This window comes from Rhynchophorus ferrugineus, unplaced genomic scaffold (genome assembly GCF_030347505.1).
Source record: "Rhynchophorus ferrugineus isolate W39M unplaced genomic scaffold, kcgeb_rfMv2 rfM8, whole genome shotgun sequence".
NCBI lineage: Eukaryota > Metazoa > Arthropoda > Insecta > Coleoptera > Curculionidae > Rhynchophorus > Rhynchophorus ferrugineus.
The window spans coordinates 34,132,409-34,148,252 of NW_027472587.1; the positions used below are offsets into that span (position 1 = coordinate 34,132,409).

Sequence of the window (15,844 nt, forward strand, 5' to 3'; positions counted from 1 at the left end):
TTGGTGAATGTTTATGTTAGAATCCAAACTGATAGTCCAGAATTAGATTTCTTGGTTTTATTTTTGGACTTATTCTCTTATAAGGAATTACGGTAGCTACATTTGCGGATAATACAGTACTGCAAGCAGTGGACAAAAAACAAGAAGCATCAATAAAGAGAGTACACGTAGCTAGCGATAGACTAATAGTAACATGATATAGTACTATTGAGTAATATTTTGTCGAACCATTTTACATGAGTATTTTTGTGTTTGTTGACACAATTGTTAATAGAATAGGTCTGTGCGATTTGACGTCATTAGGTTATTTACCAGGTTATGATATCATAATTATTTCTGCCACTTTCCAATATGCAGACAGAACTTTCAGTCTAAAAGCTGCGTTAAAAGTAATATGGCTTTTCTAGATAGTTATTTTAGGATTTCGCCAGTGACCAAATCGAATACCGGTTATTTTTTTGGGCTCAGGTTTTTAAGGATTCAGGATTTTAAGTTATCACTATTAGTTATGATGTGGTTCGTCAGTTCTCGATTAGTATCGTCCGTTGTTGCTTCTTATAGGTGATATAGGTGCCTCTTAGTCTTTTTGATTGTTCTCCAAAATAAGTAATCGGCCTCTTTAACATATATGCTGATATTTCGTGAATTCTTGAAGCTTCAACATTTGTAGCAACGAATATAATTCAAAAAAATTATAGCCGCCTTGGTTAGCGTAGTGGTAAAGGCGACAGGACGGTCCACCTATTGTTGCGATAGTTGCGAGTTTGAATCCTGCTGGGGCATAGTCGTGAATTTAGTTTTGTAATTAACAGGTCAATTGAGAAATCCTGACACATAGATGGCGTTACTGGAATTAAATCCATATGTTTTTTAGTTAGCCTCAACCCTCAAAAGATACGTGTATAAATTTAACAGCTTTCGGATCATTAGCTTGTGAATTATAGCATTTTGAGTGAAGCGACTTTCGTTATTGTGAAAAAAATGGATAAAAAGGAATTTTGCGTGTTGATAAAATATTTCTTTTTGAAGGAAAAAATACAGTTGAAGGAAAAACTTGGCTTGATGCTGAGTTTCCGGACACTGCCCCAGCAAAATCAACCATCAAAGATTGGTTTGCAGTGGACGCCCAAAAGAGGTTATTACTGATAAAAATATTTAAAAAATCCACAAAATGATTTTGAATGACCGTAAATTGAAACTGGATGAAATAGCAGATACTCTAAAGATATCAACTGAACGTGTACATCATATCATTCACGCATATTTAGGTATGAGAAAGCTCTGTGCAATGAGGGTGCCGCGCGAGCTCACTTTTGACGAGAAACAAGGACGAGTTGATGATTTGGAGCCGTGTTTGAAGACGATCAAGCGTAATAAACCCGAGTTTTTTCGTCGATATGTGACAACGGATGAAACATGGCTCCATCATTTCACTCCAAAGCCCAATCGATAGTTATCTGAGTGGACTGCATACGATGAACACGCTCCAAAGTGTGGGAAAACGCAATAGTCGGCTGGAAAGGTTATTGCGTCTGTATTTTGGGATGCGCATGGAATAATTTTCATTGGCTACCTTGAAAAAGAAAGGACCATCAACAGCGACAATTACATAGCACTATTGGACCGTTTCTAGGACGAAATCGCCGAAAACGACCGCATTTGAAGAAAAAGAAAGTACTGCTTCACCAAGACAATGCACCGTGTCACAGGTCAGTGAAAACGATAGCAAGAATCCATGAATTGAGCTTCTAATTGCTTCCTCCTCCATCACATTCTCCATATCTGGTCACCAGCGACTATTCCCTGTCCCCAGATCTGAAAATAATGCTCGCCGGGAAGAACTTTTCGTCGAATGAAGAGGCGATCGCCGAAACTGAGGCCTATTTTGAAGCAAAGTACAAATCGTACTACAAAAATGGTATCGAAAAGTTGAAGGGTCGCTGTAATCAGTGTATCACCCTTGAAGGGAATTAAGTTGAATAAAAAACTAATTTTGCCAAAAAATGTGACAAACAATTTTAGAAGAAACTCTGGAATTAACAGGAAGATGCAAACCATAAAATTAGTTTTCTTAATATACTAAAATGCATTAAAATATCCTTTTAACACTACTGGTTCTTTTGTGGATCGGCCGAATTATTGGCAAAGGTCACGCACTCGGACTATTGCGGCATTTAAATCTCGTAATTTCTGGTGTTCGACCATCCTGAATGGGACGATTTACGACAGGTAACCCGGCTACCTTCGTTTGCGGTCATATTTCTGCATGCCAGACATATCGTAACATTCCGCTTCCTGTAAGGTATTAGCCGCATTGTTTGAGAATTATCGCATTAGAATTCCATCAAATTAACGGTTTATGGAAATTAGGCAAATCTGCATTTTAATAGGTGCACTCCCGACGCCAAAATATTGTTTATTTACACATTGTGGTTTAATGATGTTCCCCGTCCCGGTATTGTGTTATTATCCTAAGCAATTATTGCATTATTTATGTTGTATCTGTTTGTTAGTTAGCCTGATTTGGTTTGGATATATATATATATATATATATATATATATATATATATATATATATATATATATATATATATATATATATATAGCAACAACGCTAAATATTTAGGAATGAATCTTGATGCAATACTTTGCTGGAAGGGACATTTAAAGAAGAAAAGAAAAGAACTGGAATTGAAATAGAAGCAAATGTACTGGCTAATTGGAAGAAAATCACAATTATCAGCATATAATAAATTGCTATTATATAAGCAAATATTGAAATCTATATGGACATACGGAGTTAAATTATGGGGATGTTCTGTAAAGAGTAACATAAATATAACAGAAATTTTTCAGAGCAAAGTCCTGAGAGGTATTGTGGGCGAACTCAAATACTATAGGATCGATTACCTACATCGAGACCTTCAGATACCCACAGTTAGTCAAGAAATCAAGAAAGTTGCAAGGGGGCATGAGGAAAGATTCCGTTTTCATGAGAATATTGAAGTATCGTAGGTTTCTACCGATGATACAGATCGCGGTGAACGTCCCAATGAGGTGGCAACACCAGAAAATATAAGAAAATCTACAAAATCGTTTTGAATGATAGATAAGTGAAGTTGCGTGAATTAGCTAACATCGTAACGACATGAAGGAACGTGTTGGTTTTATATTGCAGAAGCATTTGACTGTGATAAACTTCTGTTCAAACGGGTTGTCGCGTTTGCTCACTTTTGACCAAAAACATGAACGTGTTGATGATACTGGGCGGTGTTACGATGATTCTGGACGGACAATCGTATTTTGAGGCAAAATATAAATCGTACCAAAAAAGTGGTATTGAAATGTTAGAGCGGCCCTGGAATGATTGTGTGGCTCTTGATGGAGATTACGTTGATGAGTAGAGTCAATTTTTAACAAAAAAACAACGCGTTTGCTGTCAATTAAGATAGGTCATTGGAATTTGAACTGAAGCTTGCCATCTAGGGTGAACGGCAACCAAAAACTCTTAGCCGTAGGCTATTGGAATGTGGAGTCACCTGAACTTGAAAAACAATTCCATAGAGGGACAGAATGGAAATTTGTGTAGAAACAGTGTTATTTTGAAGATCTTCATAGGAAAATTAAAAGGAAACGTTAAAGACTAGTACTGCACTAGCTACGGACTGCAGTGTGATTTGATGGATCCATTTTGATAAATAAAAAATTAATAGTTTTTGTGCTTAAAATCTTTTTCCATTTTATAACTTATATAACAATAAATAAACCTAACACTTATAACTAGTAAATGGAGAACGTAAATATACGTTATCTGACTAATGGATTCACAAATCCAGCTCGTATTGACCCCGTACGTTTAATAAAACACTTACTGACGAATGTATTCGAATTACAGTAGAAACCGCAGCAGTTTCAAAACCAAACAGGAAGCGCTAACACGCTGAAAAGTTAAACTTGAATGCAATACTTCAGATATTTGTATTATTTCGGTACGCCTGGCAGACTGAGCATGATTTAATCTGATCGTAATTTAAATATGGAATAAGGGTTTAATTAAAATCTTTCCAAATAAAATATTTGATATTATACTTTTCACTTTCGTTATAATAACAGGAGTCTGCAAAAAATATATTAAGAGCTGTTTAGGTTTTGTGATGCAGTATTAGTGTCTTTAGGTTTACAGAATCTGAAAATGCACTTTAAATATGACCAAATTATATCTGCCAACAAATATTGCTATTAAAGTAGCTGATTCCCAATGTACGGTCAGAATTAATCAATATAAAAAACAAAGACGTTAGACTCCATAAATATTTTGTATCTCGGTAAGAATTTAAATATATTGAAAATAATTTTATATTAGTAAAGTAATAATAAAATTTTCACCCATTACACACGTCTTCAGATACCCACAGTTAGTCAAGAAATCAAGAAAGTTGCAAGGGGGCATGAGGAAAGATTCCGTTTTCATAAGAATATTGAAGTATCGTAGGTTTCTACCGATGATACAGATCGCAGTGAACGTCCCAATGAGGTGGCAACACCAGAAAATATAAAAAAATCTACAAAATCGTTTTGAATGATATATAAGTGAAGTTGCGTGAATTAGCTAACATCGTAACGACATCGAAAGAACTTGTTGGTTTTATATTGCAGATATGACCAAATTATAGCTGCCAACCAATATTGCTATTAAGTTAGCTGATTCCCAAAGTACGGTCAGAATTTATCAATATAAAAAACAAAGACGTTAGACTCCATAAATATTTCGTATCTCGGTAAGAATTTAAACATATTGAAAATAATTTTATATTAGTAAAGTAATAATAAAATTTTCACCCATTACACACGTCTTCAGATACCCACAGTTAGTCAAGAAATCAAGAAAGTTGCAAGGGGGCATGTGGAAAGATTCCGTTTTCATAAGAATATTGAAGTATCGTAGGTTTCTACCGATGATACAGATCGCAGTGAACGTCCCAATGAGGTGGCAACACCAGAAAATATAAAAAAATCTACAAAATCGTTTTGAATGATATATAAGTGAAGTTGCGTGAATTAGCTAACATCGTAACGACATCGAAAGAACTTGTTGGTTTTATATTGCAGATATGACCAAATTATAGCTGCCAACCAATATTGCTATTAAGTTAGCTGATTCCCAAAGTACGGTCAGAATTTATCAATATAAAAAACAAAGACGTTAGACTCCATAAATATTTCGTATCTCGGTAAGAATTTAAACATATTGAAAATAATTTTATATTAGTAAAGTAATAATAAAATTTTCACCCATTACACACGTCTTCAGATACCCACAGTTAGTCAAGAAATCAAGAAAGTTGCAAGGGGGCATGTGGAAAGATTCCGTTTTCATAAGAATATTGAAGTATCGTAGGTTTCTACCGATGATACAGATCGCAGTGAACGTCCCAATGAGGTGGCAACACCAGAAAATATAAAAAAATCTACAAAATCGTTTTGAATGATATATAAGTGAAGTTGCGTGAATTAGCTAACATCGTAACGACATCGAAAGAACTTGTTGGTTTTATATTGCAGATATGACCAAATTATAGCTGCCAACCAATATTGCTATTAAGTTAGCTGATTCCCAAAGTACGGTCAGAATTTATCAATATAAAAAACAAAGACGTTAGACTCCATAAATATTTCGTATCTCGGTAAGAATTTAAACATATTGAAAATAATTTTATATTAGTAAAGTAATAATAAAATTTTCACCCATTACACACGTCTTCATACCCACAGTTAGTCAAGAAATCAAGAAAGTTGCAAGGGGGCATGTGGAAAGATTCCGTTTTCATAAGAATATTGAAGTATCGTAGGTTTCTACCGATGACACAGATCGCAGTGAACGTCCCAATGAGGTGGCAACACCAGAAAATATAAAAAAATCTACAAAATCGTTTTGAATGATAGATAAGTGAAGTTGCGTGAATTAGCTAACATCGTAACGACATCGAAAGAACTTGTTGGTTTTATATTGCAGATATGACCAAATTATAGCTGCCAACCAATATTGCTATTAAGTTAGCTGATTCCCAAAGTACGGTCAGAATTTATCAATATAATAAACAAAGACGTTAGACTCCATAAATATTTTGTATCTCGGTAAGAATTTAAACATATTGAAAATAATTTTATATTAGGAAAGTAATAATAAAATTTTCACCTATTACACACGTCTTCAGATACCCACAGTTAGTCAAGAAATCAAGAAAGTTGCAAGGGGGCATGTGGAAAGATTCCGTTTTCATAAGAATATTGAAGTATCGTAGGTTTCTACCGATGACACAGATCGCAGTGAACGTCCCAATGAGGTGGCAACACCAGAAAATATAAAAAAATCTACAAAATCGTTTTGAATGATAGATAAGTGAAGTTGCGTGAATTAGCTAACATCGTAACGACATCGAAAGAACTTGTTGGTTTTATATTGCAGATATGACCAAATTATAGCTGCCAACCAATATTGCTATTAAGGTAGCTGATTCCCAAAGTACGGTCAGAATTAATCAATATAAAAAACAAAGACGTTAGACTCCATAAATATTTTGTATCTCGGTAAGAATTTAAATATATTGAAAATAATTTTATATTAGGAAAGTAATAATAAAATTTTCACCCATTACACACGTCTTCAGATACCTACAGTTAGTCAAGAAATCAAGAAAGTTGCAAGGGGGCATGAGGAAAGATTCCGTTTTCATAAGAATATTGAAGTATCGTAGGTTTCTACCGATGATACAGATCGCAGTGAACGTCCCAATGAGGGGGCAACACCAGAAAATATAAAAAAATCTACAAAATCGTTTTGAATGATAGATAAGTGAAGTTGCGTGAATTAGCTAACATCGTAACGACATCGAAAGAACTTGTTGGTTTTATATTGCAGATATGACCAAATTATAGCTGCCAACCAATATTGCTATTAAGTTAGCTGATTCCCAAAGTACGGTCAGAATTTATCAATATAATAAACAAAGACGTTAGACTCCATAAATATTTTGTATCTCGGTAAGAGTTTAAACATATTGAAAATAATTTTATATTAGGAAAGTAATAATAAAATTTCCACCCATTAAACACGTCTTCATACCCACAGTTAGTCAAGAAATCAAGAAAGTTGCAAGGGGGCATGTGGAAAGATTCCGTTTTCATAAGAATATTGAAGTATCGTAGGTTTCTACCGATGACACAGATCGCAGTGAACGTCCCAATGAGGTGGCAACACCAGAAAATATAAAAAAATCTACAAAATCGTTTTGAATGATAGATAAGTGAAGTTGCGTGAATTAGCTAACATCGTAACGACATCGAAAGAACTTGTTGGTTTTATATTGCAGATATGACCAAATTATAGCTGCCAACCAATATTGCTATTAAGTTAGCTGATTCCCAAAGTACGGTCAGAATTTATCAATATAATAAACAAAGACGTTAGACTCCATAAATATTTTGTATCTCGGTAAGAGTTTAAACATATTGAAAATAATTTTATATTAGGAAAGTAATAATAAAATTTTCACCCATTAAACACGTCTTCATACCCACAGTTAGTCAAGAAATCAAGAAAGTTGCAAGGGGGCATGTGGAAAGATTCCGTTTTCATAAGAATATTGAAGTATCGTAGGTTTCTACCGATGATACAGATCGCAGTGAACGTCCCAATGAGGGAGCAACACCAGAAAATATAAAAAAATCTACAAAATCGTTTTGAATGATAGATAAGTGAAGTTGCGTGAATTAGCTAACATCGTAACGACATCGAAAGAACGTGTTGGTTTTATATTGCAGAAGCATTTGACTGTGATAAACTTCTGTTCAAACTGGTTGTCGCATTTGCTCATTTTTGACCAAAAACATGAACGTGTTGATGATACTGGGCGGTGTTACGATGATTCTGGACGGACAATCGTATTTTGAGGCAAAATATAAATCGTACTAAAAAGTGGTATTGAAATGTTAGAGCGGCCCTGGAATGATTGTGTGGCTCTTGATGGAGATTACGTTGATGTGTCAATTTTTAACAAAAAAAAAACGCGTTTGCTGTCAATTAAGATAGGTCATTGGAATTTGAACTGAAGCTTGCCATCTAGGGTGAACGGCAACCAAAAACCCTTAGCCGTAGGCTATTGGAATGTGGAGTCACCTGAACTTGAAAAACAATTCCATAGAGAAACAGAATGGAAATTTGTGTAGAAACTACGGACTGCAGTGTGATTTGATGGGCTATCTATTTTGATAAATAAAAAATTAATAGTTTTTGTGCTTAAAATATTTTTTCATTTTATAACTTATATAACAATAAATAAACCTAACACTTATAACTAGTAAATGGAGAACGTAAATATACGTTATCTGACTAATGGATTCACAAATCCAGCTCGTATTGACCCCGTACATTTAATAAAAGCACATTACACACGTCTGCAGAAAGAGCTCCTTCGGTTTAGTGACATAATATTTATGTTTTTCAATGTGTTGAATCCGAGAATGACTTCATTTTGTAAAAGCGAGTTTTATTTGTTTATATTTTCTCGATAATTTTTTTTCTAAAACACAGACAGACATGTACCATTCAAGGAATTCCATCTCGTAGTTAGATATTTTTGACCTTGGGTCGTTCAATTGTTTTTTAAAAAAGGTTTGAACGATAATGTAAGGGAACTAGACGAGATTTCCGCTTCTTTTTATTTGTATGATTTGTCGCCACTGCACATACTTATTAACAGAAATAATTACCATGAATGGCAACATTGTTGGTTGTACGGATGTTAGAACTTCATAAAAGTCAAATTCTAATGATGCGACAGCCAGTGTCACTACGTTCTTATCGTCCAGTTTAATTTATTGTATTTTCCGTCGTCCAACTAATGGTAATGGAGTTCCATCAAATGGTAAGTTTATTCACAGAATATTCAAGTTTTCTATTCTTATTTTTTTTTATTATTTATGAAATTTCGATTTATTATGTTGTATTATTTTATGTGTATTATGTAATTCTTCATTTATAATTCTCTGTTTATTATTTTATACTTATTCTCAATTCATTATGCTCTTAAGTTACTTGCTTTTAACTTACTTGCTTTTAGTACTCTTTAGATGATTTGTATACGGTTAAGGTCTTTATCGTAAAAAAATATAACGACTTTTCGGTACACCTGGGATCACACCCAGATATTTTAACTGTTCTTGAATTACAGGCTCAGGTATGGGAAGACAATTTAAGAAAAACTAAAATTGTAGATTATTTATCTCTGTAGAAATATTGGTTCTTACAATAAGGTACTAAACATATGTATATGTATTAACTATTTCTTTTAATCAAACGTTTATTATTTATGTCACTTAAATAACGTTCGTAGTTTGAATTAGGTTACCTTAATGAACCTCTGCTGTATTATATTTATTTATTAGAGCAATTATTATTGACAATTATAATTATTATAAAGTCACTCTACAAAGAATTACAAATATTTTGATTTTAAACGGTTTAAATGGTAATGAAGCCACATTCATTTAAACCACATAAAATATAATGGCGCATATATATATATATATATATATATATATATATATATATATATATATATAGTTTTCATAAAGGTCCCATTTTAGGATCATTTAAATATGAAACTTCTCGATTTATATAAAATTAACTTTATTTCACCGTAACCATAATTCAAAATTGTCGGCCAGATATTATATCGAACCCTCAAACTTTGGCGGAGATTTCCATATTTGAAACTGAGAAGTTTGAATATTTTAATGATTTACTGCGAATTAGTTACAAAAGTTGAGGGAAAACTGAGAACAATGCAATTTGGAAGGTAAATTTCTGATGGTGAGGTTTTCGTGGCGAAAGTATAATTGAATGTTTTTTTGGGTATTGTGAAATTATTTATTATTCTAAAGCATTACGCCATTTCATTTTTTCTTGTTGTCTAAATACATATACGGTTATGACATATATATTTACATACATTATATATATATATATATCTATATATATATATATATATATGTATGTATATATATATATATATATATATATATATATATATAGATATATATATATATATATATATATATATATATATATATATATATATATATATATATATATATATATATATATGTATATATATATATACATTACATATATATTAGCTGTATCAGAGATCAAATATACGAAATGTAGAAAAGCAGTAAGTAGTAGTTTTTTTCAACCGAAGCATAATTTAATACAATTATTTCCGAGAAAATTTTTAGCTTAGAAAGTATCCATAAAAATCTTTGCTTTTAAAATTTTTGCTTTTAAAAGAATACAATTTTTGAAAACATATAATAAAATCAAGGTAGAATTATTACATCAATTTATTTATTTAGATGAGACGTGAATATTTCACAGCGATACATTAAGTCACTCGTGGCAAGGTGATAATAAATATAGTGTAAAAACAACAAAAGTTGATGGAAAAGGTAAATGTTGGGATAATTATCGATTAGGTTTTGTTTTACTCCTGGTACAGAACTAGTGTTTTCCTCTAAGTTCAAGGGTGAATACCATGGAGAAATAAACCACAACTTGTTCATAATCAGCTTTTAAAGAACTTGGAGGAACCATCAGTTATTGTTATGTACAAAGCTCTCTGGATTTTATATTATTTAATTTTAATTCCTAAAAATTTCTGTGTTAATTTATTGCCAATTTGTTAAAATATCTGCTTTTTCTGGTGTTTCTTCTGGAAATATTTGTTTTTGAGCTGTTTGAGCGTCCTGTATTAGAATTGCCAGGTCATTAGGTTTACAGAATCTGAAAATGCTCTTCAAATATTCCCAATTATACCTGCCAACAAATATTGCTATTAAAGTAGATGATTCCCAAAGTACGGTCAGAATTTATCAATATAAAAAACAAAGACGTTAGACTCCATAAATATTTTATATCTCGGTAAGAATTTAAACATATTTAAAATAATTTTATATTAGGAAAGTAATAATAAAATTTTCACCCATTACACACATCTGCAGAAAGAGCTCCTTCGGTTTTGTGACATAATTTTTATGTTTTTGAATGTGTTGAATCCGAGAATGACTTCGTTTTGTAAAAGCGAATTTTATTTGTTTATATTTTCTCGATAATTTTTTTTCTAAAACACAGACAGACACGTACCATTCAAGGAATTCCATCTCGTAGTTAGATATTTTTGACCTGGTGCAGAACTAGTGTTTTCCTCTAAGTTCAAGGGTGAATACCATGGAGAAATAAACCACAACTTGTTCATAATCATCTTTTAAAGAACTTGGAGGAACCATCAGTTACTGTTATGTACAAAGCTCTCTGGATTTTATATTATTTAATTTTAATTCCTAAAAATTTCTCTGTTAATTTATTGCCAATTTGTTAAAATATCTGCTTTTTCTGGTGTTTATTCTGGAATCTATATTTGTTTTTGAGCTGTTTGAGCGTCCTGTATTAGAATTGCCAGGCCATTTGTAAAAGCGAATCGTAATTTCGATTCTTCCTAATTTGATTGGTTGGTCAATTTTAAGAACCAACTTTATTTTGTGCCTCTCTTAGATTACTTTTTCCAAGACTCAATTGAAAATGAATGATATCATCTTGCTTCACTCTTGTTTTAAGTTTGAAGGGTTCCGATAGTACTCCCTTAAACTTCACCTTGTATTTTATACCAATCAGCGTCTGTCTGAAAATTACATTGGTTTTAGCCTTGCTCTTCCAAAATTTGGAAAACATATTCACGGCCTGCAGAGTAATAGGCTTTTTTGAATAAAATATCTTCTTGTTATAAAGTTTCTGTTGTCTGAAAATTTATTATATTCATCAACTTTGCATTGCATTCAAGTTGTTATATTCGGTCCAGGAGACAATGCGAGAGAATTTTGTAGGTATTCTGTCTCCCTTCTTATGTAGCGGACGGATTAAGGCGGGCGGTCATCAGGAACCTCTTCAGTTTGCCAAATGTTTTACATGATCAATGTAATATTCCTTACAGTCACTGGACTGACTGACTTTAAAAGACTCCTGCAACGATTCCGTTTTCTTTCGGTGCCTTATTGCTTATTGGAATTTTAATTTGTCTGACCATTTGTTCTTCATATGCCTTTAAATTTGGGTTGGCTTTTGAGGAATTTTAGTTTAGACATCTTTACATATCTTTATATATATTTATATAGCAATTTTTCTCGGTAAATACTTCAATATGAGCCTAATTTTCTCTTTATTGAATATGAATTATTACCTCTAATATTATATTAACATACTATTATATTCTTAAATTAATTTTTACTTATTTGGCAATACATGATTTTAGTTGTTAAAATTACACATCTATGAATATGGAAATATAAAGAACATCAACACATTATTTCCAAATTATTCATGAAATAACTAAACTGTCTGAATACATTTGACAGACCTATAGCTAGGTAATGTAGGTCTATATATGATTTCATATTTACAGGTCGCGCACGCAAATTGCTAAGTTGTCACTCTAAGGCAAATTTATCCTCCGTTAATATATTCCGCACAGCTGCATTTGCAAGTTCTCATCTAAGATCACGAATTATTTCGCCTAATTAGACCGTTCAGTAGCTGAGGCTGAGGCATTAACTTAGCGATATGTTATACAGTTGTAACAATACAGGACGCACGTATTTATTACCTCGTGATTCAAATGGTCTTGTCGCTATAACTCACATTTGTCGATTTTTAAACATTTTTCCTTTCATGGCACACCCGCTGGTGATTAAGATTCGCAAAAATTGGTTACAAACAGATGTTAATTTTTGTCCTTATTTCACTCGTCTTCATGTGTTGGTGAACATTTAAAATTATGTTATTTCAAATGTCAAGTTCTTTTTTAAATATGAATATTAAAATATATAAAGTAAGTGAGAAAACTTCGGCAGTTTTCAACTGATGTTGCCATTTACAAAAGGTTGAGAGGCATTTCTCTTAGCATCACTGGCTTTTCTTATATTACTATTATTTGTATCGGACTATTATTTACATCCTTTAGGTTCCGTACTGTGTGTTATTCTAAGTATATTGTATATTGTTCGGGTTGTAATATTACCCGAGTTACTGATTAATTCTTTATTTTATAAGCATGGTGAAGAAGATGTTGATTCGGATTTATAGTTTGTATCGTTCATATTTTCATTTTATTTTGTAGATATTTAGTAGTAATGAATAAGGTGTTTGATTGTGAATATTGTCCAACTACAGAACAGATATTTGGGGGAATTTCATATCTAGTATCATATTTGTTATTTTACTTTTGTAAATTGGATTTGTTTTTATAGATTTTTTAGTTATTATAGTTATGATTACACTGAAGTTAAAATGTTGAAAAGTGTTTTAATCACAAAACTATTTATTTACTTGAAAAAATTGATTTATTCAAGAAAAGTTGAAATGAGTGGTTGAGCGATGTTACAAAGCGATACCGAAGATTCTTATTCATTAGAAAACAGAATAGCCCGTCTCAGTCGTTGACCGTTTAGTTAGTTTTTTGAAATAGATAGCCGGATGGTTAGAGCCGTATTTCATAACATACATATTTACATATTTATATAGAAAGTAACTTGGGTTTGTTATTGTAATCTTCATATATAGTAAAATTAAGTATTTCCAGAAAAGTTCTTGGTGTTACCCTAATATATTATAGACGATAACTTTTGTACGAATAAACTTATCAAAATATGACCTTCAATTTAAAGGTAAATTTTTGATAGTGGCGGTTTCTGATAAAAATTTTAAGGTGTTCTGCAATTTTTGCAAAAAAGCTTATGTATTTATTATAAATGAAGTCCATCCTACGTTCTTTTCTGTTCGCAAATTTGGTTATCACTTTTTAATTAAAACTGTGTATTTCGGACATGAAATGTTCTTCAATAGATAGCATGAAAAGAGCTGTTAAACGGTCTTCGGCCATTCAGATTCTGAAAAATGTTTTGATTCGCTTTAGTGTTAGTGCTAGGTTACCAACGGCGTCATTTATTTGGGTTTTGTCATTTATTAGAAAAGGAATTCGCGAATGCTAAGCGGGATTTGTTTTTCACAAGTAACAGGCAATATTTCAGTATTTTAGTGAGGTTACAAAATTATGTTTTGGGAGCTTCTTTAGTGTTTTTTTCACCAGCTGCCATTGATTTTAGATTCAAGCAAATTCTTGATTTATACGTATAGTGTGGAAGAACTGGCAACGCGGAGAATACACATTTTAACGCGCATGTCAGCCGTCACGTGAGTATACCCTGGTAACTATAGTCTGTTCAAAACAGTAGTGACGCACGTCATCAATATGTGCCTGCTGAAAGTTGTAAATTATTTTACAGTCAGACAATATTTTCCTTCCAATTTTATTCTATTTAAAAAGAAATAGAATGTTGTTTGAGAAGTTCGAATATGTAAATGAAAAAGCCTGCAAAAGTTGCTCGTTTGTCAAACGTTTACATAATTCTTCCGTTTACAAACCGTTGTTTAAACGCTTTGTTTTAATACATTTCATATCGTCGCGGCTATTATTGAAAATATCTTTTGCGCGTTGCAACTGCACTGAATATCAGTACGGGCACGGTTACCAAAATATCTCAAAAAATAAGAAACAATATAACGTTAAATTCACCAAAAAGAAACCGCCTTTATGCAAAACAGGTGACGAATCTAGATCAGCTTGATGAAATTTATAAAAACAGTAAGTAGTACTTTCAATCATAATCTGATACATTTTTTTAGACAAAATTGTTAGTCTGGAAAGTATCCATAAAATGCCAAAAGATATGCAGCTATTTGTGTGATGTAGAACACCCCTTCATAAACTGTTGGGTAATATAGTATTTAAGAGATGTAAAGATAACTTACGAAGGGCTTTAATTGAACTTCCAGATACTGCTTTCGAAAGAATACAATTTTTAAAAACATATAACAAATGAAGGTAGAATTATTATATGAATTTGTATATTTAAATGAGACATGAATATTCCAGAATGGTACATTGGGTTGCTCATGGCAAGATGATAATAAATATAGTGTAAAGATAACAAAAATTGATGGAAAATGGTAAATGTTGGAATAATCATCGATTAGGTTTTGTTTTACTCCTGGTGCAGAACTAGTGTTTTCCTCTAAGTTCAAGGGTGAATACCATGGAGAAATAAACCACAACTTGTTCATAATCAGCTTTTAAAGAACTTGGAGGAACCATCAGTTATTATTATGTACAATTCGCTATATCATAGTATATTGGTAGAGAAAATCCCAACAAACGCATTAACAAAGACTGTAATTAAGGAATAAAGTTAGAAAGAATTAGAATAAGTTTAAAGTACCCAAAATTAGTTTCAAAAAACCATGTTAAATAATGAACTACTTCAAATTGTTACTTCGTAATTATAAATGAAATATTTAATTGCATTTTATGTAAATTAATTTTTTAGAAATAAGCCTGAGAAAAGATACATAGTAGATCAGATTGCTGAACGTTATTTCCATAGAGTATTATTATATCTTCCTCCTTATTACTGCATATTTAATCCAATACAGTTGATATGGAGCATTACAAAGAATTATTACAATAAATATTTAGGTCGAGGCATTGTCGAAAATAACACTTTCGGTTTAGATGAGCTCCATCAGACACATTGAAGAAGAAATTGACGAATGACAAGACAGGTCAGTGTACAATTAATTTACTATAATTGTAGGAAATTGTATTATAGAGTGTGAAAGCTTTATGAGCAAAGTGTTATTGTTCAGAATATACATGAACGTTTGGTTACAATGTAT

General features: G+C 32.1%; 1 protein-coding gene across 1 annotated transcript in view; it reads right to left on the reverse strand.

Annotated features, from left to right (window-relative positions):
* LOC143201133 (pikachurin) overlaps positions 1-15,844 on the reverse strand; it is a 373,950-nt gene that overhangs the window by 43,262 nt on the left and 314,844 nt on the right. The window lies entirely within an intron of this gene.